Source organism: Mus caroli, unplaced genomic scaffold (genome assembly GCF_978045245.1).
Source record: "Mus caroli unplaced genomic scaffold, Mus_caroli_1 scaffold_8, whole genome shotgun sequence".
Classification (NCBI taxonomy): domain Eukaryota; kingdom Metazoa; phylum Chordata; class Mammalia; order Rodentia; family Muridae; genus Mus; species Mus caroli.
The window spans coordinates 71566816-71593251 of record NW_028227263.1 but is presented as its reverse complement, the minus strand read 5'-3'; the positions used below and the strand labels follow the sequence as shown (position 1 = coordinate 71593251).

The window sequence follows — 26436 nt, the reverse complement described above, 5'->3', positions numbered from 1 at the left end:
TACTGAAGAGGTAGCTGAGAGTTCTATATCTGGATCAGCAGGCGCCAGAAAGTGAGCCATTGAGCCTAGTTTGATCATCTGAGACCTCAAAGCCCACCCCCAGTGACATACTTCCTCCAACAAGGTCACACCTACTCCAACAAGACCACACCTCCGATAACTCCACTCCCTATGAGTCTGTGGGGAACATTTTTCATTCAAACCACCACACAGGTACAAAGCCTGCTACACTAGCCCTGTAGAACATAGGACCCTTTCTCATCATCTAGGCTTTCTAGATGGGGGCATGGACAAGGATGGCAATCACCTCTTCACATAGGATGGAATCCTCCTCATCTGGTCATGACAAGCTCAAGCTCTTCTCTGCCATTCACTATGCTGATACAGGGATCAAGTCCCTACATAGAAGGATGGTCAATGTCACAGAGCTAAAGCAGGCAAATGAGTCATATTTCCAGGTTCCTACCCAAGCGCCCACTACCCTAAGATCCACAATACCACTGTATTGTTATGGGAACCTTATTTCTGAAGTTATCAAAAAGCTGCGCTTCCTTGGGTGGCATTTAGAAAACATAGTCAATACTGCCTTCTGAGAAAGACCATTTCCTTATAGATAACAAGGCTAACCACTCTCTTAAGAGGAGTGGGTTTGTTCTTGTGAGTTCTGACTATGAATAAGTAATGTATTTCAATCATATGATCATTGGCCAACCAAAGGGAGCACTCTCCAAACACCCACCATTGCCACTATTGTTCCCATTGTTTATAATATCCTCATCCCAGTTATACTTAAGAACAATGAATCTGGGAGCTTTCCCTCTTCAAGGTGACTCTATTTCCCCAGATGCTTGATGGCCTTACCTTAAACTCCTGAGATCTTGACAGAAACCTTAGCTTGTGTACTGATATCATAGTAATAATTATACAAATGCCATCTGGGATCATTGTTTTATGACCTATGAGATGTTTTTCAGAAACCATGGAAATGAATGTGAAGTCAAGTTCAGGGTCTGGCATGGATTGAAACCCCAGCAGACACTAATACCTTTACTCACACACTCACTGTGTCCGCTCTCAACTCAGTATTGAATTCCCAATCCACCCTTTCTTCGGAAAAGAATTCTATTTCAAGACATGTCCAGTAAAGGGGTGATGAAGCCAAAATGAGCCTATCAGGCTGGGCAAAGTCCCATGGCTGCTACATACATGAGAAGAGAAAGTTAAGACACGGAAAAGGAAGACTGCAAGAAGACACAAGGAGAGCACGGCTACCTCCAAGCCAGGGACAGGGCTTATGAGAAGATAAACTTCTATTGTTTAAGCTGCCCACTCTCTGACTTTTGTGCAGTGGCAGATGTATCAAAGGAATTCACTCTCCTTTAAATAAAATGTTGGAGGGAAGAGGCATTCTCTGACAGCAGAAAGGTTCCATGTGTATGTTGGTTGGTTCTGAGCCACTGTGACAATATCTGACTGAACAACTTCAGGAAGAGGTCTTTGGCTAATGGCTTAACAAGGAAACATTTTTTCTGGCTCACTCTTTCAGAGAATTTCAGAACATCCATGGGCATGGGAACATTCATGGTGACAGGAGCGTGTGACAAAAACACTTATGATCAGGGTCAACCAGAAGCAGAGAATAGACCTGGAGCCAGAGACCAGGCTATAATATTTTTGCATTTTAATTTTTGTGTAAAGGTGTTTTGCCTATGTCTATGCATGTGTACCACATGTGTACAATTCCTTTTGAGCCCGAGAAAGGGTATCAGATCTTCACACACTGGAGTTCCAGATCATTGTGAGCTGCCAAAAGTAGGTACCGAGAATGGAATCCAGTCCTCTGGAGAACAACCAGCCATCTTTAACTGCTGAGTCATATCTGCAGCCCTACAATCTTTTTCAAGATTCATTTATTTGTGTGTATGTCTGTATACCTGTATAATTATGTATGCATATATGTGTGCAGGAGCATATGTATGTGTGCATACATGGAGGCCAGAAGAGGGCATCAAGTATCTTCCTCCTATATTACTCTCTACCTATTCCTCTGAATTAGAGTTTCTCCCTGAACCTGTAACTCACATTTTATCTACTGTGCTAGAGACCAGAAAATACAAAAGATGTCCCTAGTGATGTCCCCCACAAAGCATCAGCTACATGCATTTGTAGGTTTCTAGGCTTCCAATGTAGGTGCTGGACTCAAAGTCTGGTCTTCATGCTTGCACAGCAAGCACTCTTTGGTCATGGAGCTGAGCTCTGGCCCCTCTCATTCAATCACTACCCAAAGCACTGAACCATCTCTCCAACTCAAAGTTGCAATCTTTAAAGCCCCTTCCCTATTGGCCCACATTCACCAGTATGGTCTCACCTTCTAAAGGTTTGAAAGCCTCCCACAATAGAATTGCCAGCTCGAAACAAGTGTTCAAAACATGATTTGTGTCACAGTGATACCATAATCATATGAATTATAAAGAGCCCTGATCCCTTGGATGAAAATTTGTCTGGTAGGGTTCCCACAGGCCACCCCTCCTCTCTCACTGGTACTTAGTGCTGTGCCTCACACTCAGTTGAGGCTTTGTCACTTACTGGGGAAAGAGATGCCATTAGCTTCACAATTCCCCCAAAGAGACCTGCGTGGGGAGTTGTGCGTGGCAGCCTGGCAGAGGAAACACCACTCGCATCACAGATATGAAAAACTGTAAATTCACAAATGACAGATTCGTGACTTCCCTGGAGAATAAATAGCGAGAACAGATGGGTCCTGGGGCTGGAAGACTGCATGCAAATCTTAATAGAACTTTGATAATTTAATGAGTGTGGTGAAGAAAAATGGTGATCCAGTACCAGAACCAATACTAGAACACAATTTTCCACTCTGATGTTTAACCCCAGGACAACTTCCCATCTTGAGGGATGCAAGGTTACAACGAAACTATTTCTCCAGGGATTTAAAGCATCTGTCAGTGGAATGGCATCCAGAGCAACTTGGTGAACCCTGTTTTCTCTATGCTCTCTGCAAGGACCTCTCTAGACAGCAGTCTTCAGGATTTTCAAGGCCTTGTGTGCCCCAAGGAGATTAATAATCTTGCTTTTCCAAACTACCTAACCCAGCCTTTTTCCAGTCAACTCTCTCCTTGGTCATCTCTGGATTGCTTCAGTGAAGGCATGCTCCATAAAAAGAAGAAAGCATAGAATGAGAAATCTAACAGACTGAGTCAAAACTCAACCACTCACCAACGGTGTCTAGCAAAGTGTAGCTTGGCCTCTCTGTTCTGTAGGAGTAACATTCATTTCCTTGCAGGACGTTCAGGCAAGTCGGCAGTATAACCTTATAGAGTGGCTTTACCACATTGATTTCTTTACCATTAAACCAAGAAGGCACAAGTCCTCAGCCACCAATGTGTGTCTCATGAACAGCAATAGGCTCAGATATCGCTCCATGGATATTGATTGAATGGGAGGAACCAGAGCTCAAATCCATGACCAAAGCCACTTGTGGAGGAAAGTGTTTATTTCACTTCTAAGTAACAATCTATCACTGAGGAAAGTCTGGGCAGGAACCTGGAGGAAGGAGATAATGCAGAGGCCATGGAGGAGTGCTGCTTTCTGCCTTTCTTACAGTTTCAGAAGTTTACTCCATCATCATGACAGAAAGCATAATGCCACACAGGCAGACATGGTGCTGGAGAAGGAACTGAGGGTTCTTCATCTGGATCCACAAGCAAAAGAAAGAGAAGAGACTGGGCCCAACCCAAGTGACATACTTCCTCAAACAAGGCCATGCCTATTCCAATAAGAATGCCCCTCCTAATCCTTCTCAAATATTGCTACTTCCTGCCAGCTAGGCATTAAAAATGTGAGCCATTTTTATTCAAACCACCACACATAAATCTAGGCTTTGCTTTAAATCCTGTCCAAAATGCATCTTCTTCAACCTCTTTATTTTTTTAATTGACTAGCAGACATTGTAATGTATTTACAATGTATAACATGTTCTTTTAAAATCTGTATACATGGTTGAACTGTCAGATAAAGCTAATTAATGGGATGTTGGGGATTTAACTCAGTGGTAGAGCACTTGCTCACCTAGCAAGTGCAAGGCCCTGGGTTCGGTCCTGAGCTCTGAAAAAAATTAAAGCAGAGATGGAGATAAAGGGGGTAAGGGATGAAATATGGGGAGAGAAAGCTAAAACTAAGAGCCATTTGAGGGGTCATATGGAAACCTACTACAGTAGAAGAATTTTAAAAATATATACATATATGGAAGACTCTAAATGGAGTCACCAAATAAACAATGACCCAGGAAAACAATGACTCAACTAGATATCTCTCATCACCAAATAAAACTTCCAGTGGCTGGAATGAATTAAATCTAAATAAGTTTTTGGCCAAAGGTGTCCCATGGAGCCCCCTCCCCCAAATAACCCAGGCTATTGCCAAGGCTATTTTTTGTTCTACACAAACTGATGGTAAGGCCCTATTGATGACGACAACACCTACAAAAATCACTGGGCATGGAGAAGTCAGAATGGTGCCTACATAGAGCCTTTCCCCCTACTAACTAGAGCTGATGGTACTGAGAGGTACACTGCAAGGTGTCAGAAAAGTAAATACCAAGCCAGCTATGAACCATTTGATCTGCAATGGTGACCTTCCTTCAAGATATGCTGGTACAGTAGTGGCACACAAGTTATGGCAGTAACCAACCACTAACTGGCTAGTTTGAAGGCCCATTCCATAAGATGGAACCCATGCCTGACACTGCTCAGGTAGCCAAGATTAGATAAGCCATGCACCTAGGAGGAAATCTAATACTGCTAAAGAAACAGAGTAATTAAGTCCTAACAACATTCTGCTATACTTGTAGATCAGTGTCTAGCTCAGTCATCATCAGAAAAGCTTCCTACCCTAATGAATGGAAACAATACAGAGACCTACAACTGAAATGTGCAGAGAATGAGATATCTTAAAACAGTCTGTCTTAAATGGGTTGTCTTGATCAAATCCTGTTGTGGCCGGCCAGCAGCTCACATGTCTGGGTTCTAGTCTGGAAAGGCATCTTGGAAACCTGGAAGAGAAGAGTGGGGACTAGGCGGCGCGAGAGAGACGGAACCAAGACAAGGCTCTGTTCAAGGTTCGATTTTACTATTTCTGACACTCAGTTATGAAGCAGGGGAAGGGGCCCGATTCCCACCAAATCATCTTGGAGTAAAGTTGCAGGTGAACATGTGATAGCTCCGGAACAGCTAGTTGGCAGGCAGTGGCAGTGGGCATGGCAGGACGATAGGGAGGCAAGCTCCGCCCCATGCTCTCTAACTGGGGAGGGGAGGTTACAAAAATCCCTCCTTTCACGGCTCAGGGAATTCTGCAGAAGAGTGGAAATATTGTAAGAGCCGGTGGTGATGGAAGACCAAGGAAACAAGGCCTTCTAGATACAACAGGGATAATACACATGTGAATTCACTACACTGTGTGGTAGCATGCACATGGCTTATACAGGCCTATGCCAGATGGGATTCAAGTACTGAGAGAAGAAGTGGACACAAACACATATCTCTAACCTAGAAACTATATCCAATTGATAACCACTCACAAAGGGATAATTTGTTTTTCTCTAATGAAGTGTTACTAGGTATACAAAACAATAGGTCCTACACCCAGGAGTAGATGGCCAACACAAAACAAACTCAGTGGTATTTTGGAAAGTTTTTAGTCTTATATTGCTTTGTATAGGCATTTTTAAGTCATACATCTTTTGCTTATATGTTATGATTTCTGATTTTGAATTTTAATAGACTTTTTGTGTGTTCAAATGCGTTTATCTCTGCATCTATATGTATTTCTTATATTTTTTAGTCCTTTTTGTGCTTGATTGTTTTGTACTATTCTGGTTTGTTTTTATTTTATACAGTTTTGGGTTTTTTTAGATGTCTGTCTTTTTTTTCTAATGAAAGAAGAAGAAAGGTGTATGGATTTGGGTTGGTAGGGAGGTAAGAAGGATTCTGGGAAGAGTAAGGCTATACAGCCTTTCTCTCTGTGTCTGGCTTATTTCATGTGATGTACCATCCTCCAGATTCTGGTTTTTATTTCATAATGTCTTGAAAAGTACTGGGGTAGAAACAGACAAAAATTTAGGGAATATGAGCCCCAGATACTTTGTAGCATCTTGATGGGGACCTACAGTTTGGTCAAATCACTAGAAAAAACAAATCAGGCAAGTAAGAGCATCAGGAATGGCGGAGCCAGAGCCAGAACTGAGAGGGTTAGCTTTGCATGGTGTGAGCTGGCAAACAGGGTACAGGGAACTGGGTCCAAATGGCTCACAAGTGGAGAGCCCAGAGAGCTGGCTCAGCAGGAGAGACTCCCAGGGAGAGGGAGGGGCTCAGCAACTCCTTCTTCACAGAAAGTCCCTGGGGAGGCCATCGGGGATTCCCATTTGTGAGCAGCAGCATCTAACTGTTCTCGGAGGGCAGGGATTTTTTTTTATAAACCCTTACTCTGAGTCTGCCTCTGTGTCGTCTGACCTGCATCTACAACACCTTTAATTTATGAGACATTTATCAACAAGACAAGAGAGGGCAGATAGAACACAGCAGAGGGAAGTCTTAGGAGCAAACATTGAAAATAGTCTTCAGACCAGACTCCTGAAGTCAACAGAAGTCAACAACACTTTACTTTTAAAATATTAATGTAAATAGAGGTTGGAGAATGTCCCTTCTCCACAAGAAGTATTTCAAAAGTCAGGTGTGGTGGTGCACTCCTTTAACCTCAATACTTAGGAGGCAGAGGCAGGCAGATCTCTGAATTTGAGGCCAGCCTGGTTTACAGAGTAAATTCAAGGACAGCCAAGGCTACACAGAGAAACCAAAATAATAATAATTAATAATAATAACGATAATGATAGTGATAATTAATAAATTATTTTAGAGTTCTAGTGGTTTTTTTTCAGATGTTTTACTATTTGCATATATATAATAGTATGTCTTTGGGAAGGGGCCCAATCCTAAACACAAAATCCAGTTATATGTACCATGTACACACAGCCTAAAGGCAATTTCATACAGTAATCTTAGTACACCTGTACTTTTTATTACATCCTGTCACACAGAAAGCCCACATTAAGCACACAGAAAGCACACACACAGACATGGAATTTTCCACCTAAGATGTCATGTTGGGACTCAAAGAGCTTTCAGTTTTACAGGATTTCAAACTTCAGATGTCCCCATTGGGAATACTCAGTCAGCGAATGGGTTTCTGAGTCAGGAGCAGTGGGGAAGGGAGTGGTGGGAAGAAGAGAATTCTGACAGAACTGGGACCTGTGCAGTTCAGCAGAGTATGGCTTTGCCTCTTCAAATTTCAGGTGCTCCCTTTCATGATTATAGTTGTTGTGAACATGAGAGTGTGACGGGAGCACCCTCCCATCACCGGCCAGGCCATCAATTGGAATGAGCTTTTCAGAAAGCCACTTAACAGCACAAATGGAGACCTGTGTCTCAGGCTTTCCCACTTACCAAATCTGCTTCCACAGAAAAATATTTTTCCAGTCATAAAAATAATCATCATAAAGAAAGCAGCTACCTGGGTAGAGAACTTGAATCCTCACTGACTTCAGCAATAAACATGGGTCATTTCCTAATCCCTTACCAACACAAAAACTGGGATAGATCACTTCATGGATGGTCCTTCAGTTTATAATAATCAGAGCCCGAAGTTGGGTTAGTCATTTGCTAAATCCAGGCAGGTCACTGGGCAGCTTAGACCTAAGCATGAGAACAAGTAAATTGTTCACCATAGCTGTGAAGTGCCTTAGATACATCTTAATTTATTTCTTCATCCACTTTAGCCATCTAATCTCCTCTCAAAGGCTGAGAGATTGTCAAATTAGAAAAGGATTTATCTTTAGAAAGACAGCTCTTACCATTTGGGGAAAGCTTGCTCTCCCAGAAATGTCAACCTTTTGTTCATTGCAAAGATAGGCTCCCTGCCTGCATTTTATTTATGTATTTTGGTCTCTACCTTGTTCTAAAAAGTAGAGCAACTGGCCTGAGCATCCTGCAGGGGATTCCATCTGCTACAGGCCAGACAGAAGCTGTGGATTAAGAATAAGAGCCAGGATCCCTGAGCAGATCAGTCAGCACGCCCACACCCCCAGGTCCTGCCTTTGTACAGACAGCTCATTAACCAGTATATAAAATAATATAAGGCTCCACACAGAGCTAAAGGGGAGCAAGACAGAGCCATAAAGAAAAGCCAGAGGTAGAGGAAGTAGATTTAGCATCTCATTCCCACTAGAAAACTAAGTGAAATATACCAGTAACAACAATAATTATAATTGTAACAGGGAGAAGTTCCTTTCTGGTATTGTTGTTACTCACACTGGCTCTCTAATGTTGATGGCTTGTCTATAGGTAGTTTTCCTAGGGCCACACTGTGCTGGCCCTCTTCAGTGCCTATGAGCATCTCAGCTAAGGTTAAACAAGTCTCCTCTTTAGGATTCAGCTACTGTTGAAGCATTCCTAGGGCTTCTGCTCCTACCCTAACCATTAGGCTTTTTCCTTGCACTTCTCAAGCCCTCATCGAAGCCAAAAGAAACAATTTATTTAGCATTATTAGACATCTTCCCCTGTGGGTATGGACTCTCCATTAAGCTGTCTGTCCACAACAATTTTCAAGCGAAATGTACACTCTATGTCTTCATGGTCCAAAGTCAGGGGACATGCCAAGACCTCTTTTGAGTGGTCATTTTATTCTTATATTATTACAAATCAGCAGGCTTCCAAGGACAAGTCATTGTCCTGACTCCCTTCCTAGAAGTACCTGCAATGTCTATGAGAGACTCTCTCACAGGCCCTTCACCAGGCTTTGTGCAGCAAAGCATCTGTATCCTTGAGCAAGGACTTGCTATAGGTGAAGATGCCAAAGAGTCTACCTTCCCTTGAGAGCCTGTTCTTACAGAGACCTGGGTGCACCAAGGCCAGGCTATCTCTTAAAAAATCTTAAGGGAATCTCAGAGGCAGACAAAGTAGAGTGTCTCTGTATCCTACCACAGAGCATTTGTTGATGTATGGTCATTGCCGCAGCATTGGAGATGGAACCAGCCAAGCTGTCCATCAGCAGATGAATGAATGGCTTAGTAAGCTTAGTAAGCTCTTCATCACTGTATTAAAAGACGGCTTGAAACCAATGTGGAGAGGAAAAGACTTGCTTTGCCTTACGCTTCACGGTCCATCATTGAGGAGAGCCAAAGCAGAAAGTCACAACAGGAGCCAAGAGGAACAGAAGCAGAGACCACAGAGGTGCACTGTGTATTGCTTCCTCCCCATGGCATGTTCAGCTTGGTTTGTTATACAACTCAGGCCCACTTGCCTAGAGACAGCACTGCTCACAGAAGGCTGAGTATGCCCAGCTCAATAATCAATCACATGGTCCACAGACATGCCACGGGCCAGTCTGTTGTCGGTAATTCCTCAATCGAGGATCTCTCATCTCAGACAACTCTAGTTTGTGTCTAACCAGCACAAATGGATAAAGAAAATGGGTTTTTTCTATGAACTGCTGGAGTGTGTAAAAGGGCTGATCCTACAGATCCAAAGCTGCAGGATCTCCATGACACAGGGCAACAGCAGGGTATCCAATAGGAATCTCAGTGAGGATCCTGTAATGATAGTGTAGCAGAAACAGAGGTCTTGAAGCAGACCAGTGACTTATTGCAATGAATATTTACAAGTAAAGAAGTGTGGACAAACGGGTATGGTGTGGGACACGCTGTTGTCACACACTACAGATTCCACAAGGAGGATTTTTTTTCTTTTGGTGGGGAGGTAGCAAGGGCAAAGAGCGCATAGGAAGGGACAGGGAGGTGAGTGGGGTTGGGGTGCAGGATGCGAAATTCACAAAGAATCAATAAAAAGTTTTTTTAAAGAAAATGTGTTCTCTATGTACACAATGAAATGATACTCAGCCATAAATAACAAAAGCATAAAATATGTGGGAGATATACATATCTGGAAAATATTAAGTGAGCAAATACAGACTCAGCAAAACAACAACAAAAAATGTTCTCTCTCAAATGTAAATCCTCCTGTCACATTTTCAGATTTGTGTGTTTAACTTGGAGTGTATATGGTGGCAAGAAAACTAGAAAGAGAAGATTAAATGAGGTTCTTAAAGGAGGGAAGATAGCACATGTGATATAACAATAGGGAGAGAGGTCTCTGGGGGTGGGAAGATTTAAACAGGCATAGGGAAAGGAGAGGGACTGGGAGAGTTAGCCAAAGCTTCAGATGTCTGAAACCCATATGGAGAGCTAATTAAAAGCATAATTTAACAAAAGGAAGCTTGAAGTTAAGCACCCTGCACAGGTGGATAATTCTCCTCCCAAAAGCCACAGATTGTTGAACAAGGATCCCAGTGGTAGGCATGGGGCCCCTCCCTCTGAATTGTTGGTCAGTAATACCCCAGAGGCCTCTAAAATAATATAGACTTCTATCATTGCTTCTGGCTGCCCATCACGACTAGTTGATAATAAGGCTGTATTTCTGAAGACTCCACACATCATACCATAGGGGAAGAACAACGAGGCGGAAAGGGCAAAGGGTGGCACTTTACTACCCAAGTCTGTACTCTGCTGGATTCAGTCTCAGGCAGGGCTGCTTGTCCCCATCAGCAACAGCCTGAGCAAATCCTAAGAGCTAAGGCCATTTTTCTAGCTCTGTTGGTGCATGCAAAGCAGACAAGACAGGTTTCCCTTCCAAAAGCACGACCCTTCTCTGCACTTTGAAAACCCCACTGGGAATTCTAACCACAGACAAATCCTGCCGTTGTGAATTCTGTCATCTGTGACATACCTCATTCTCTGTCTATTTTTATTCTCTCTAAGCAAATAGGGTTTTTTTTTCTCACTTGAAAGTTATTATACCACTGCCAGCTGCTGGGATTACACAAATAAATTGATAATAGCAAAGCAATATGCTGCCCCGTGTTCAAACATCACCGCACAACAACAAAGCAGCCTGCAGTGCCAGCTCCCATTCACAGCCTGCAAACAGAAGCAGCACAAATGAGGGCCACCCACTCTCCCAGCCTCAGAGGGACAGAGTGGCAAGCAGCATGGTCCCAGGATGGAGTTTTACTCTTCCGTTGCCAATGTACTTACTCTTAAGTCCAGGGAGAATGTGGAAAGTCATGCTCATCCGCCAAGTAACTCAGTGCGATGCAGACACTCCTCTTCCTTTGAGTGGGGTCAGCACCCTGACGCATAGTAATCAAGCATCTAGTTATAAATAAGCTTGCCATACTGAACAACGGGATAAACAATTACTATTAAGAATGTTTGCGTGTATTTTATATACATAGGCAAAGATGCCTTACAACTTACTAAGCTGTGATATACCCACCTCAGAACAGGGATCACATCTTCTCTGCCTGCCACTAATTCCAGCATCTGGCACAATGGGCTATCAATAAACATTAAATACATACAAACAAACATATGTACATACATACATGCATACAGTGTACATACATAATACAGGTAAAGGAATTTAGGGAGGAAATCTGCATATTTTTTTTTACTTCTGTGCATTTTAGGTTTTTAAATGCAATCCTAGAGGAAGCAAGATAGCTGTGAACACTTCAGCTCCTAAGTAATGGAGGAGAGCTGGAGAAATTGGCCAGACTCTGGAAGGCTATGATGCTCTCCCACAAAGCTAATGTTCCATGAACTTTACTGTAGCTGAAGGAGTCTGCTCAGTGTGGCAAATAACTGTGGGGTTTGCCTACCTAGCAACCATGTGCTCTTCTTAGGTAGCTTCCTTTGAAGAACATCCCCCTATTCTCACCACAGGCAAGTTTGGCTTTTCACATTTTGACATTTTGGTCTAGGTGTGGGTCCCAACTAGGCCAGGCAGAGTTTTCTTAGCCCAGAGATGAATCTTAATCACAACAAACCTAGAAAAAAATCATGGTGGAGGTTGTCCCTTCTGTGTGCTTCCAGACAGCTTATTATTAGTGAGGCAGCGGCCTAGATTGTTCATAGACAACTGAGACTTTGCTAGGACACTGTAGGGGATTCACACCAGTGAAGGCTCTTCCCATAGAGTCACTGTTCTGCTCACTCAGCAAAGGTTCTTGACCTAACTCCTTCACAGAAGTCCAGGGCAGTACAAAGTAGAGAATTTCAAGCCAGGAATTCTGGGTCATAAATGTGCTCAGGAGTAGTAAATCACTTCCCCTCTTAGACCCTCAGTCTCTCTCTCCCTAGCACGAAAGAACTAGAACCAATGCCCACAAAGGGGCCTTGTGTGTTAGCTCAGCAGAAATTGACCCCCTGAATCTCGGGCATCGGCAAAACAAAGCTCACATTGTGGGGCCACTAAAGCTTTGAGTTTAAAGCAGTTAATCCCTTGGCTGATGACTGGAACAAAGCGGATTAACCTCAGCTAAGACAGTCACCATCCAAATATAGAGCAACCCCAAGAACACATGAGACACAGAATACACCCCGCCTTTTCTCAGACTGGCTTCTTCTCTTATGTTCTTTCTCTCTTGGCTGTTAGTAAACACATAGTTTAATCAGCTCCTAAAAACTAAGGGGTGAGATTGTCAGGATCTCCTCCTTGTCCCTCCACTGCCTTCCTAAATTCTCCAACCCAGAGTTCATTGATCCTCCTTTGAAATACACACACTCAAGGTTCTCCATGTCTAGCACTAAATAAATAAAGCATGCACCATGTGCCAGCAACCACATCAGACATCTGAGCTAAGAAAGCAGCCAAGATGGCAGTCTCAACTCTGAAACCAATGGGAATGCTCCTGTTGTAAGCTGTGTGCATCACTCAGTACTCCATACCATCATCTCCTTCAGGGTTCTCCCACAAGCCCAGGAAGCAGATTTTACAGTGACCAGTCCACAAGTGAGAAAACTGAGACTGAGCAGTTAAAGGTTGGGCATGAGGTTATGTAGCCAGTTAGTATCATGGAAAGGCTCTTTATTTCAAAATGATAGAAAATTCTAGAACATTCCCAACATTTTGTAGAAGAAACAGTGGGAGAAAGAAAAGGGGGTGCTGGATATGTTCTCTCAGAATATCTAGAAAGACCCTGGAACTGGAGTTTCAGACAGTTGTGAGCTGCCATGTGGGTGCTGGGAACTGAACCTAGATACACTGGAACAGAAAACAGTGTTCTTAACTGCTGGGCCATATCCCCAGGCCTTAATTATGTCCTTATTTAAATTTAAAGCATTTCTAAAGAGCAGGAAACCTGAGTGATCTCAGCTGTAACTTTTTTTTAAAATCTCTGTGTGAAGAAGAAACATAGTAGGACTTTTCTGCCATGTGTGGCCATAAGCTTGCAAAAGACTTGTTTATGAAGTTCCAGACTCTGTGCTGGTGGAAATCATACTAGTCATGACAAAGGTGTCAGTGGGTGATGTCAACTGTTTAACATGGCTCAGCCCTTTCCAGGGCCAATCAGTGGTCCACCCATTCTCATGTCCATTCTCAATCCAACAAAAGAACTATAACGTGGCCACGCCCACCTGAAGTGATGCTAGAAGATGCAGTCTGCATATGGAAGAAAAGGTTTATGGAAGAAAAGGATATGGAAGAAAAGGTTTCCGATGAACAATTTGCCAGTATTTGTCACAGGCTCCAGAAGCAAATAGTCGATATGGTTAGTTCTGAGTAGAGAAATTAATGCAGTGTGCTTAGCTGTACAGTAGGAGTTATGGATGGCCTTTACTCTTCCTGGTTTCCTGGATGCCTATAATGTGGTTTCAGTATAATCAAAATGTCTGAGAGAAAGAGAGCAAGCTCAAGCCCCTAATTGGTAAGGATTCGGACAGCATGGGGAGAACCACATAATCCAGGCAACTGGTTGGGAAATAAACCCAACCGGTGCTAGTCCTTGCCTCTCTAGAATACATAACAGTCAGGCCACACTATAAACTTACGAATCAGCACGTCCTTTTTAAAGGTCAGTGTTCTGGGGAGGCACTGATGAAGCTCGCCCCTCTCCCACGCTGCTCCAAACAGAGCACCTGGGTATTTCCATATCACCCATTCCGGGCAGTGATGTTCTAGGAGCTTCTTTTTCTTTGTTAAATATTTTCCAGGATCTTTGACTTAAAGCTTCACCAAATGACCCACCATACTTGGTCAGGGCTATTGCTTCCTCTCTGAATGGCTGTCTGTGATCAAGGCCAAATTAAACTCATGAACCACTCAGGTCACACATAGCCAAACCTGTGGCTGGGGAGCTAAGGATTCGAGGGGCTATTTTTGAGGGACAGAAAACTGAGCTACTCTGCATGGTACAGTGGCCCTTGAGTTTTTTCCTACTTGATACACACAGCAATGACTTTGAAACTAGAAGAACTTCCAGGGAGACTCCTTTGTGTGCACTCATGAAGCAGTAAGGCCTTCTCTAGACCTCCGTACGAATGAACTCACACTTTCTTCCCCGTGTTCTACAGAGCAGGTAAGTCCACCATTATTCCTATTTTTCTGATTGAAAGACTGAGGCTCAAGGCTGCCACATGACTTACCATACTGCCATATGAATAAGAAGCAGAGCCCAGATGGGAACCTAGTTTCTCTGGGTCTGAGTCATCTCAATATATCATCCCAGGGATAGCAGTGCAATGTCCCTGAGCCCTCTAGGGTTCAGATCAGGAGCTCCTGGCACTGCTGTGTCCTCTCCTCCTCCATCACCCAGACCCAGAACTCTACCTAGAACATACCACTTTTTCCTCTCCCTCAGACCTGGGCTGTACTCCAGCAAGGCTCCCCATGTCTATGCCATCTGCTACACCCCAGATCAGGCAAAAGTCAGCTTCTGTGTCTGGCAATAGAGCAGAGGCCTCGAGCAAAGCAGGAAAGACGACAGGAGTAACCTTCACTGGACCCAGACCCTGGGGCACAGCCAGGAGAGTCCCAGAATACTAAGTATTCAAAGGAAGCTACCGAAGGACCTGCCTAGCCTGGGAAGCTGGAAAGCTCCTAAGATGGTTTCTGGATCTAATGATGAAGTGAACCCAGTCCCCTTTTCCTGTTCTCTCTTCACCTTTCATAGATGCTTGTGTTTTTACAGCCACACTGAGGACTCCGTTTATATGTATATGTATGTATGTGTATATGTATGTATGTATATATGTATATATGTATGTATGTGTGTATGTGTGTGTGTGTGTGTGTATAGTTTACTTACTGTAAGGTCTTAGGTAAGTTATTTTCTTCCCCAAGGCCAGATGAGGAGTGTAGATTCCTTGCTTTCTAAGCTCCCTTCAGCTTTGGAACATTAAGATCTAATTCATCACAGGCCTTTTACTCCCTTGGACATGTCCCAGACCTGAAAAGGAATCTGCCCAACTTTTCCCTAAAGCAAAACCAGCCCACCTGCAAGTAATACTGAACAGCTCCATTACCCCGAGCAGCTTCTCTCCCTTCTCCTTAGCAGATTCATTTGCAGCTTCCACCATGGAAAGATCAGAACTGTGATGCCCTCCTACCTACAGGAGTTCAGGAAGCCTGGAAGTTCCTGAACTTGCTAACCACACAAGGATGACAACAGAGACAGCACCCAGTTCCCACAATGTACAGTCTGTTTCACCCACTGGACACTTGAGCTTTGAGGCTACAAGTCTAGAAAAACCACCTTGTCCTATAGCTATGCAGAGCTAATGGAAACGGAAACTCTGTTGTGTAAAGATACTTGTGTCTCTGAGCCTCACACTTTCCCATCCCTAACGGGGATGCAGGAGGAAATATGTAGTGTCCTAAAAGACACTAAGTTCTGAGGCGTTAAGCAGTCACCATGACATTATGCAGGCTGAAGAGGTTGTGTGCACAGGAACTGGTGGCAGGCACAGTAGAAATCTCTGTAACAAACAGGTAGCCTCCAAAGACACAAGGCCCAAAGACAAAAGACAGGAGGACAGAGACCATGAACCTGTGACATGCTAATGACCAAGTCATCACTGTGTATTTCCTGACCAAGCCAATATGGAGCAAACATGACAACCCTCATCCAGGAGAATAAGGACAGTGGTGAATGCTCATAGGTATATCTATAACCACACACTGTGCACATGTGTGTCTGCACTGAGGAGAAAGAGAACCTTCAAGTACAATAATACCATGCAGAAGATTTTATGGGAACAGTCCCCAAGGAACTCCAACAAGAAAATCAGTGTCTATATACTCCAGGCGACTAAGAGATTCCCATCAGGAAATGCCAACACACTATGCCACACTGCAGGACTAGCTGGTTTATAACAGAAAACAGACTGATTTCCCTCAGAGTCATGTGGGCCATCTCCAGCCTACAGGGTCATTATTATTCAGCTCTCTAATGCTGAACACTAGAGGCCTCATCCAAAACACCTAGACACCACTGCTAATGTCACATGTGAGTTCTTGGGTCTCCCTCCTGCTGATATGGGGATGTTCTAGCTAACACTGAGTTCAACACAACTCTGAATCAGGGAGTGAGGCGAGAACTACAGAGCCCTTGGACATTTATTATTCCTCTTGTCATCATCATCATCATCTGTCATTGTCATTGTCACCGTTACCATCACCATCACTGTCACCTTCACAATCATTGTCATCATCACCATCACCCTCATATCCTCATCAATTGATAACTGAGAAAAACAAAGCCCCACAGAAATTGAATGACTTGCTCAAGTTTTCACAACTTGAAAGTAGCAAAGCCTGAATTCAAACTCAGCTCAGTCTCATGCCAAACCCGTTACTTCATCAAAAACTCCCTAATTTAAATATAAGATGTACTTACTAGTTTTTCTGAGTTTATATTTGTCTATTTTGTATTGCTATAACAAAATACCTGGAGCAGGGAACTTTATGAAGAGCTATTGTGGTTTGGGAAGCCTAAAGTCCATGATTGGGTGACACCATTTGGTCACCTTCTGGTGAACTCCAACATGTCAGAGAAGCAGGCGACAGACATGTGAAAGAGGCCTTGCTTTATAAGGCCTGTTCCTATGAGAGTTAAGTTACTCCATGAAGCTAACACTAATGCCTTTGGAGGACAATGGCCCTGTGAGCTAATTACCTTGCATAAGCTCCACCTCTTAAAGGACCCAGCACCTCATTTCTATCACACCAGAAAGTGAGGCAAAGGAACCTTTGAGGGTGTTGTATGAATTTTCCCTAGAGATATAAACAAAGACCGCTTTCCCTGACGAGGCCCCCAAGTTGAACATGGTGAACAAATAAATTTATGAGGCTTACATACAGAAAAGCATAGGTGAAAGATTACTGACAGAAGAATGGGCAACTCCAAAACAACCACATCACTAAAGGTCTCACCTCAACATGGATAATGACTTCCCATGGCTACATAGATGGTGTTCACCCATTCAGTCAATGTTCCAACCTCAGAGCACAGACCTCAACATCTCTACATCTTGATATCTCCAACCTCTGCATCCTAAGACCATAAGATCATGCACAGCTGGGGCAAAGTGCATACAATGGAAAAGACAGGGTACAGAACTGGATGGCTGGAATATCAGATGAGGGTCAAATGACCATTCTCATGCTCTCTATGAGAGAATCTCAGCCTTGTTGAAGATCTCTTAGAGTAACCAGGGGTGCTCTGATTAAGAGAGTAATGGCAATTATTCTCACATAAACTAAAACTAAACCATAGGTTTCCATTCTTTCTTTACCATATTCTTCTCTCTCTCTCTCTCTCTCTCTCTCTCTCTCTCTCTCTCTCTCTCTCTCTCCCTCCCTCTCCCTCTCCCTCTCCCTCTCCCTCTCCCTCTCCCTCTCCCTCTCCCTCTCCCTCTCCCTCTCCCTCTCCCTCTCCCTCTCCCTCTCCCTCTCCCTCTCATACACACACACACACACACACACACACACACACAAAATCACTTTCAATTATAGTACCTGCTTTTTCTTATTCCAGTCTTCCTACCATAGATATTACAAACAAAATTGATGTTCACCCCAAATCAGCCGGTCTCTGAGTAGTCACTGAGAAGCACATAGCCTGGGATAGAACCCCTTCCAACCTTCTCATTTTCCAATAATAAAGACTGCCTATGTCTCTCCTTTTATAAACAGAAACACATTGTGCTAGATACTGTAGAAGTGGGATTTTTCAAGTAAGCTGGTGACATGCTTTCACTCAGCATAAGCTGACTTAAATAACTTTCTCCTCCTTCCAGAATTCTTCCTTACTGCTTCTGCTTCATCTCAAATTAAAAGCAGTACAATAATAATCCAAGAACATCACACCCCTGAATTTCAGCCACTTCTCCCTGGAGGATTTTTTTTCTCCCTTTTTTTTTTTTTTTAAAGTCTGAGCTATTTTTTGGTTTCCACGTGTTTCTCTTTCCAGCCTTGTTGATCCGTGTTTCTTTCTATAAGACATAAGCAATTGAAACCCTCACATTTAAAGCCTGTTTTCATTCCCCAAGTTCTACAGTAAGTCTCCCATGAAACCTTGAGAAGAAGTGGGACCTCTTCAGGGAGTTACACTTCAAGGTCCAGCAGAACAAGCCTTTTACAGTTTCCTCTAGTGAAACTGTTCTTTTCAATCACCCCACAGACAGTCACTGAGCACATGCTGGCAGAATCTGGACCCTGGCCACATAACAGTGACTCAGCTCACTGAGGGGACAAATGCAGACCTTGCTGGCTTTGTTGGAACTTAAGTCTCCGTCCTGGGTTTCTTCTCTGAACTCTTAAAACATTTGTCAACGTGACTTCTCCACTGACTATCCCGAGGCTCATATTCAATAGCAGTAATGGCTAATCTATCCTGTCCCTTACCTCAAAATAATGAATCCTCTATTCTCGTGCCTAAAGTGTAACTCATTACAGATCGTGTCTGCTCTACCCCCAGATATATGCAGAACTTGATTGCTTTTCAGCATCACAACCCCCATCCCATCTGATCCAGACCACCATCCTCTCTTCCCACATCTCTACCTCTTATCACAGAGGTTGCACCCTGACTGAATTCCTTAGCCTAAGCTCTAAAGCTCTAGCGATCACCATGGAACATAGATCAGATAAAGCAGCCAGTACTCAGAAATGTCCAGGGACTTTCCATCTCTGTCAAAGCCCAAGTCCACTCGAAGCCCTGAACTGACTGACTTCAGGATACTTCACTGATACCATCAACTATTGTGCTGGCTGTTTCTCATCTTGTCCTTTCGACAGAGTCCTACTTCCCGTTCCTGAAATGTTCCAGCACTCTGTTGCTTCAGGACCTCTGCATTCGTTTGCCTTGCTTTGAACAGTCTATAGCGGCTCACTCTTTTGTTTCTCTCACACCTGTCCAATCAGTTACCTGATTCCCACCCCTTACTTTGTAGTGCCTTCCCAACACCATTCAAATATCTCCCTCCTCCTTTCCCTGTTCGGTGCCTAGCACAACACACACATACTCGTGTATTTATTTATAGATTTGCCTCCCTGACTGGAATGGATGTTTGATGAGGTAGAACTTGCACTATGCTCAACTGCTGCATGTCCTGCCTATGACATGCCTGGAACTAAAGACCACTCAATCAAGATTTAGTGAATGACTGTCTAAAGATGCATATAAAAACAGAAAAAAAAGACAGTCTATAAGCATTATCCATCCAAACTGGGTCAATAGAGAAAGGAGATCTAGCCACAGGAACTTAGTTTTTAATGTATTTTTGTTAATTCCTTGAGACTTATATCCATGCATACAATGTATCTTGATCATATTCACCCCTGACTCTTCCCCTAACTACGCTCAGTTCCAATGCCTATACCCAATCCCTCCCTACTTCATTCTCTCTCTCTCTCTCTCTCTCTCTCTCTCTCTCTCTCTCTCTCTCTCTCTCTCTCTCTGTTTGTGTGTGTGTGTGTGTGTGTTTCTCTATCTTTTGAGTCCAATGTGTGCTGCCCATGTGATTTCCGATGCAGGGCCATCCACTAGAGCACAGATGACCTATGGGAACCACACCCTTAAAGAAAACTGACTCCCTGTCAACTGTCAATAGCTCCTCAGCTAGGGGCTCCTGAACACTTCTCCTCTCCATGCACAAGGGAACTTAATGTACTATGAACCACACATTCCAAATTCTTCCCCTCACTGTACCCTGCTCTTTGCAATACTGAATATAATTGTTCCTCGGTCTTTTTGGGTAAGATCAACTGAAGAAGTGGAATCTATTTCTTTACACCTTCACATGGGCTTCCTTGTATAGTGCTTTTGTTAATAAATGGGGATCAAGAATGGTACGTCAGCTATATAAGTTTAGACTTAGAGAGACCATGCACACTTTCATCTTCTTTCTTTTTTTCTTTCCTTCTTCTTCTTCTCCTCCTCCTCCTTCTCCTCCTTCTTTTTCTCTTCTATTTTCTAGACAAGATCCTATATAGTTGAGGTTGGCCTTGAAATTGCTATGTAGCAAAGGATGACTTGGTATTTCTGATACCCTGCCTCCATCTCTCAACTGCTGAGATTTCATACATGTATCACCATGCCCAGTTTATATGGTAATGGAGACCAAATTGAGGCCTTTGTGCATGCTAGGCAAGCAGTCTACCCACTGAGCTACATGCCCAGCCCATACACTTCCACTTTCTCCTGGTTCTCTGCCTTTGCCATGTGAACATGCCCAGCTATACACGGAGAAGATGAGGGACAAGCATGGTCAGAGCCCAAGTCATCCCAATTCAGGTCATCCCAAAGCAGCCATTTTTCAAACTCTCCATCAACAGAGCCAAGTCACATGAACAGGCACAGCAGAAATCAAACAAGTACAACTCAGACAGATCTCTTGGCCACTCCATACACATGAGAGAAAATAATAAATGCTAGTTGTTCAAGGTCACTGAGTTTGAGGGTAGTTTACTCTGTACTCTCTTAAGACAAACCTTAAAGTGTGTGACCAGTTCTTCAGGTAGGTCTCTAAGCAGCTCTGCTCTCTGTAGCTTAGACGTCATGAATGGGGGGGTCTGCAGGACTTACATACACTGGCCATAGAACAAATTGTCTCCAACACTGAGGATCAATAACGTGGCATGCAGAGGAACAAAGCTATTCTGACATAGCCCAGAGAGACAGATCAGGTTTCTGAGGCTAAAGAGTATAACTGAGAGGCAGACCTTGGATGAGAAAAATGCACAGAAGTAAATGCTCTCTTCTGAGATGAATTGGGTGATGGCCAGCCACCCTGACCTTGACCCAGCCTCCCCACATCCTATTTCACAGATGCTTTCACAAGGTTTTCAGCCATCAATCTCCCCCTCGCCCATTTCACTCATGGAACACTGCAGTAGGCTTACTGCACCACAAAGAGCTGATAGAGTCCTCAGATCCCCCAAATACTGCTTTCTCCAAAGGACAAAGCAGCAAGCTGTGATCTTTATATTAAGCTTTTGGATGGAAGCCCTAAATAAATTCACCATCCAGCCATACATAAGTGCACTCCCTCGTGCACTGAAGGTCAGTATATTTCCAAATGATCCCAATCCTTTCCGTAACCACAGAGATTCTTGCCAAAGAAAAGAGAACATGAGCTAGTGGGGACAACACCTGCTGGACTGTTCACTAAAGGTGACTCTGGTTCATCTGGAAAAGAAACAAGTGTAAACACGGTCCTCCATCTGGGGGCGAGGAATCAGAGTCACCAAGCTTGCCTTGCAGAGATGTATCCCTCTGGCTTGCTGCATTAGATCCTGTTTTGAATTGCCCAAGTACCACTTCCTACCAAACAACCTTCTTTTAAACATGGAGATTAGGAACTCAGCCAAGTCCTTAAACAAGAAGTCAGTGCTGTATCTTAAGCGACAAATATATAAACAGAAATCATGAAACAAGACAGCAATGACCTTTTCATGTTATCCTCAGACAGTTCTCACCACCATCCCCCTCATTCACACAACTGGGCTTCCTGGGTCTCTTTCTTGTTCTCTTATGTGTTTGTCTCTTGTCTCAGACTTTTGCAGGTTCTGTTACTCTACTCATACTGCCTGGCTTTCTCCCTCACTTTCACCAGAGTTGGTCAAAATACCCTCATTATCAACTATCTCTCTGACAACAAAGATAGTACATAGATATGAAAGAGATAGATGATAGATTAGATAGGTAAATAGATGATAGATATGAAAGAGATAGACAGAGAGATGATAGAGATGATTATGATAGAAGGATAGATAGATAGATAGATAGATAGATAGATAGATAGATAGATAGATAGATAGATAGTTGATAAATGGGTAAATAATAGATATGAGATAAATAGATGATAGAGATGTTGATAGGTAAATTAATTGATTGATAATAGATAGATAGATAGATAGATAGATAGATAGATAGATAGATTGATAGATAGATAGATAGATAGATAGATAGATAGATAGATAGATGATAGATAGTTAGATAATTGATAAATGGGTAGATAATAGATATGAGATAAGTAGATGATAGAGATGTTGATAGGTAAATTAATTGATTGGTAATAGATAGATGATAGATAGATAGATAGATAGATAGATAGATAGATAGATAGGAAAGAGATAGACAAATAGATGATAGAGTTGATGACAGACAGACAGATAGATAGACAGGCAGATAGACAGACAGATAGACAAATAGATAGATACCAAACCCACTCCAAAACTTGCAACACTCTTCATGTTTCTTATTCTATTTTATTTTTCTCCATCTCAGCTCCTGGGCTAATATACTAAATACTTATTTATTTGTTCAGTAATACACTTGCACACACACACACACACATACACAGAGTTTGCTCAATGCGACAGTTGCCACATACAGAGAAGTGCCTGGCACATGGTAGGAACTCAATGAACAAACTTAAATAGCAACTTCATGCCAAATGATTACTATATGGTGATTGTTTAACAATGAACAAATACTTTTAAGTGTGTGTTACATACTTATCATGACAGTGTCATTGCTTCCATTTTACAGATGATGAAATCAAGGCTCAAAGAAAGGCTAAGATACTTGCCAAAGACCAGCTCTCTTAGAGCAGCCAAGGCCACACTACCCACAGTGTGCCAGGTTATTGTTCAAACACCTGGTGCTTTCAGTTACAAAATGCATGCAAGGCACACCTCTGGCAAAAGCAATAACCCACCAACAATGTTTGCTTTTTGTCCCAGAAGTTGATCTGCTCTGAAACTCCCTTAGAAATTTCAAGAGTCCCTGCCTTTGTGAAAAGCTATTTCAATACTCCATTGTCCTGAAACTTAGAGAAAATACTTATCAAGAGAACAAAAGTAAAAAGCCGGACCTGCATTGGTGTGCTTCGCCCTCAGTGCAGCCTTCAGAGTGCCTCCTTGACACTAGTCTTGTTCTGCAAACATCAGCTCTGCCTTCCCATCAGCCGTGATGGTGATGGAATGGGAGAGGGTTGCAGGATATTCAAGAGCAATGGATCAAGAAACAAAAACAATCTCTGCTAAGCCCCCTGGGGACTTCGTTTTAAGATAATTCCCTATTCCTCTCTGCAACCATCCACTCTTCACACCGCCATTCCCGAACTGGTCACACCTCCTTACTACAGGTGTTTGTCCCCCCACCGGGTGCGAGCTTGTGCCACATTAGGATTTTGGTTCCATCACCTCTTCATCCCTAAGGATCAGTGCCACCTCTGACACATAAAACCGCTGGGCAAGTATTTGCTGACTCAGGGAAGACGCAGATTGTGCCTCACTCACCATATCAACTGCATCTTCTAGCAAGCAGAACAAGTCGCCTCTTCTGCAAAGGGCAAGCGAAAGCATAGAAGAGACCGCCAAGCTGGTTGCAATGTCTAGTTCCCCACCATCCACACACCTCTCACCCCTCAACTGCCCCTCCCTGAGACCCAGAGCCACCCACATTCACCTTCCAAACAGGCTTAGAAACCAGCAAGCATCCCACAGCGCCCCACCCTACCTTACCCAACACATCTGCATCAAGTTACCTTTAAACGGAGCCGAGCCTGTTTGCATCTGCAATTTCTGGATAAAAGATAAAAGCATTGGGGCAGCTGGATCTGCTGCACCCGACAGATGAGAAATCTACCACTGGTCTGCTGCGGAGGGAACAGCAGCGCCTTGCTCCTCCCTAGCTAACGGCATTTGCTCACCCATCCCTGCAAAACAAATCATGTTCTTTTCCTTGCGCTGAAAATCCATCCAGGAAAAAAAAAAAAACCCGAGTCCCTAAGAAACGGCTCCCACGCCCGCGGAGGGCGCCCTCCACACAGAGAAACACACACTCACAAACCCCAGTCCAGAGCCAGCAGGTGTGGGCACGTATTTAATCTGTTCTCTGAGAAAAAGCCAGCCTACGAAGAGTAAGGTTGAACTAAAGGGATGTCCAAGAAGCATGTGGAAAGCAGCTATAAATGTCAGTAGCCCAAGTTGGGAAACTATTTACCGCGCCAATAGTTCATGTGCTTTCACTCCAAGTCCTGGGGAAGGCCACGTTCAAAGAAGCGCGCAGCCTGGGGCAGCAGCAAGTGCTCCTTTTTTCGGTGCGCTGCTTTCCAACTCTGCTGTCCTTTGAGGCTTTTCCCAACAACCGCACCCAGAGGTCCCAGCGCGGGTCTCAGCATGCCAGGCCTGGGAGCCCCGCACCACCGCGAGGATCGCGGTCCCCTACCTGGGTGGAAAATCCGCAGCGAGCCGGTCAGCAGCTGAACACCGTACGTCTGGGCGGCAGCTCAGGCTAACGCGGTTAGGGATCCCAACCAAGGCAGGCTCTCCCTAGGGCACACCTGCATCGCGCATCGCCGCGCCCTTGTTGCCTTCGCCGCCGCTGCCTCCGCTGTGCAGAGCCTCTGTGCAGCGCGCTCCCAGCACCCTGCAGCACCCCAGCCCTCCCGGGGCTCCTGAGTCTATTTAGAAGGATCAGCCAGAGCCTAGTCCAGGCACTGTGTTCACTGCGGAAAGCTCTTTGCTTCTAACTCCCTTTCAGATCCAAGGAGAGGAGTTCGGGATAGGTTGGAGGGGAGCCAGAGCCCACTCCCCGGACCCGCCCTTTCTGGATTTGCGGATGTACAGACCTGCAAACTTCTTATTCTATTAGGTTTGTTCCCAACTGACTATAAATATCTTGGTCTCTCCACCCTCCCACCTAAGGCGCCAAGGCGCATAAGGCTCCAAGCTCTGTCCCCAAGCTCGGTCTTGGACAGGGGGGACGGGGTGGGGGGGGGTCCTCGGATTATGCCATCCCCAAACTACCCAAGATAATAGATGTTGACAAATCGTTCTGGTCTTAACTCCTTTGGAACTGAAAAAGAGCTTGCTTGGCCAGTGGAGGGTCCGGAGTGGGAGGGGATGAGGAAAATTTGGAGGGTTTAATATATTGGAGAAAGGCTCTAGCTGTTTCCTTCTTACCAATGCCACACACACACACACACACACACACACACACCCCAACACCCGGCTCACAAACACAATGCAGCCAGCCTGGGAAGACTTTCCCAAAGCATAGGGTTCCTTCTAGAAGGAAATAAAGTCATGAACGAAGTCACCCTGGAAGTTCAAAGTCCAAATTAAACAACAGTACAGGGGCCTAGTCTTCTGCAGTGTCTGCTAAGTACCTTCCCTAATTGCTTTTCTAACTGTGAAAAAGATAACTATGAGAACGATACCATGACCAAAGGCAGTTTGGTGGGGAAAGAGTCTACTGAACTTACATATCACCAGCACAATCCATTGAGGGAAGTTAGGGCAGAAAATGGGGGAGAGGCAATGGGGGAACACTGCTTACTGGCATGTTAGGTCTCCTTTCTTATTCAACTCAGGACTACCTGGTCAGGGCTGGCACCATTCCCAGTAACCTGAACCTTCCCTTATCGGTCTCTAATTTAAAAAAAAAAAAAATGCCCTCACAAAACTTACCTACAGGCAATCTGATGAAGGTATTTTCCCAATTGAAGTTACTCTTCACATATGTGTGTAGGTTTGTGTTGTTAACAAAACCAACCATTGTACCTAATTATGTCAAAGTGGAGGCAAAAGAGAAGAATCTTGCCTCTTCTCCATTCAACACTTCTGCCACCCCAAGCTCTTCACTTCTATCACCCCCTCGAGCTACAGAAGCCTTCTCCCAGCTCTCCACCTCTTTCTTAGCCTGGGCTTGACCCTGAACCACCTTGCAAGGGCTTCCCTAGTTCCCCTCCCAGAGTCGTTCCCGAAGGTGTAAGTCTAATCTGGATTCCTTCCTGACTAAAGCCAGGCCATTGGCTTCCCTTTGTCCTTAGAAACACTTCTTCCTCATCGAGTGAACAAAAGTGTCTCCCCACTGACGTCAAGAGCTTCCATGCTTCACCTGATCCCTTCCCCTCTACCCAGCCATACTAATTTGTTTGGCCCGGACTCAGCGTGTAACTTAGGATGGCCTGGATTTCAGGCCTGTGCCATCACACCGAGTTGTTTGTAGTGCTGG

At 44.0% G+C, this 26436-nt stretch overlaps 1 protein-coding gene across 6 annotated transcripts in view; it reads right to left on the bottom strand.

Annotated features, from left to right (window-relative positions):
- Sv2b (synaptic vesicle glycoprotein 2B) overlaps positions 1-25024 on the bottom strand; it is a 197320-nt gene extending 172296 nt beyond the window's left edge. Inside the window, exons 1-2 of one of the 6 annotated variants that reach the window (XM_029479855.2) lie at positions 23963-24203; positions 23715-23757 (exon numbers count right to left, since the gene is read on the bottom strand). The gene's annotated coding sequence lies outside the window, so the exon portion shown is untranslated. Of the gene's footprint in view, positions 1-11158; positions 11254-23287; positions 23468-23714; positions 23758-23962; positions 24204-24420; positions 24607-24645 lie in introns of those variants that run through there. The other 5 variants (XM_021167119.3, XM_029479857.2, XM_021167118.3 and 2 more) reach the window with 5 other exon arrangements.
- Between the last annotated feature and the right edge of the window lie 1412 nt (positions 25025-26436).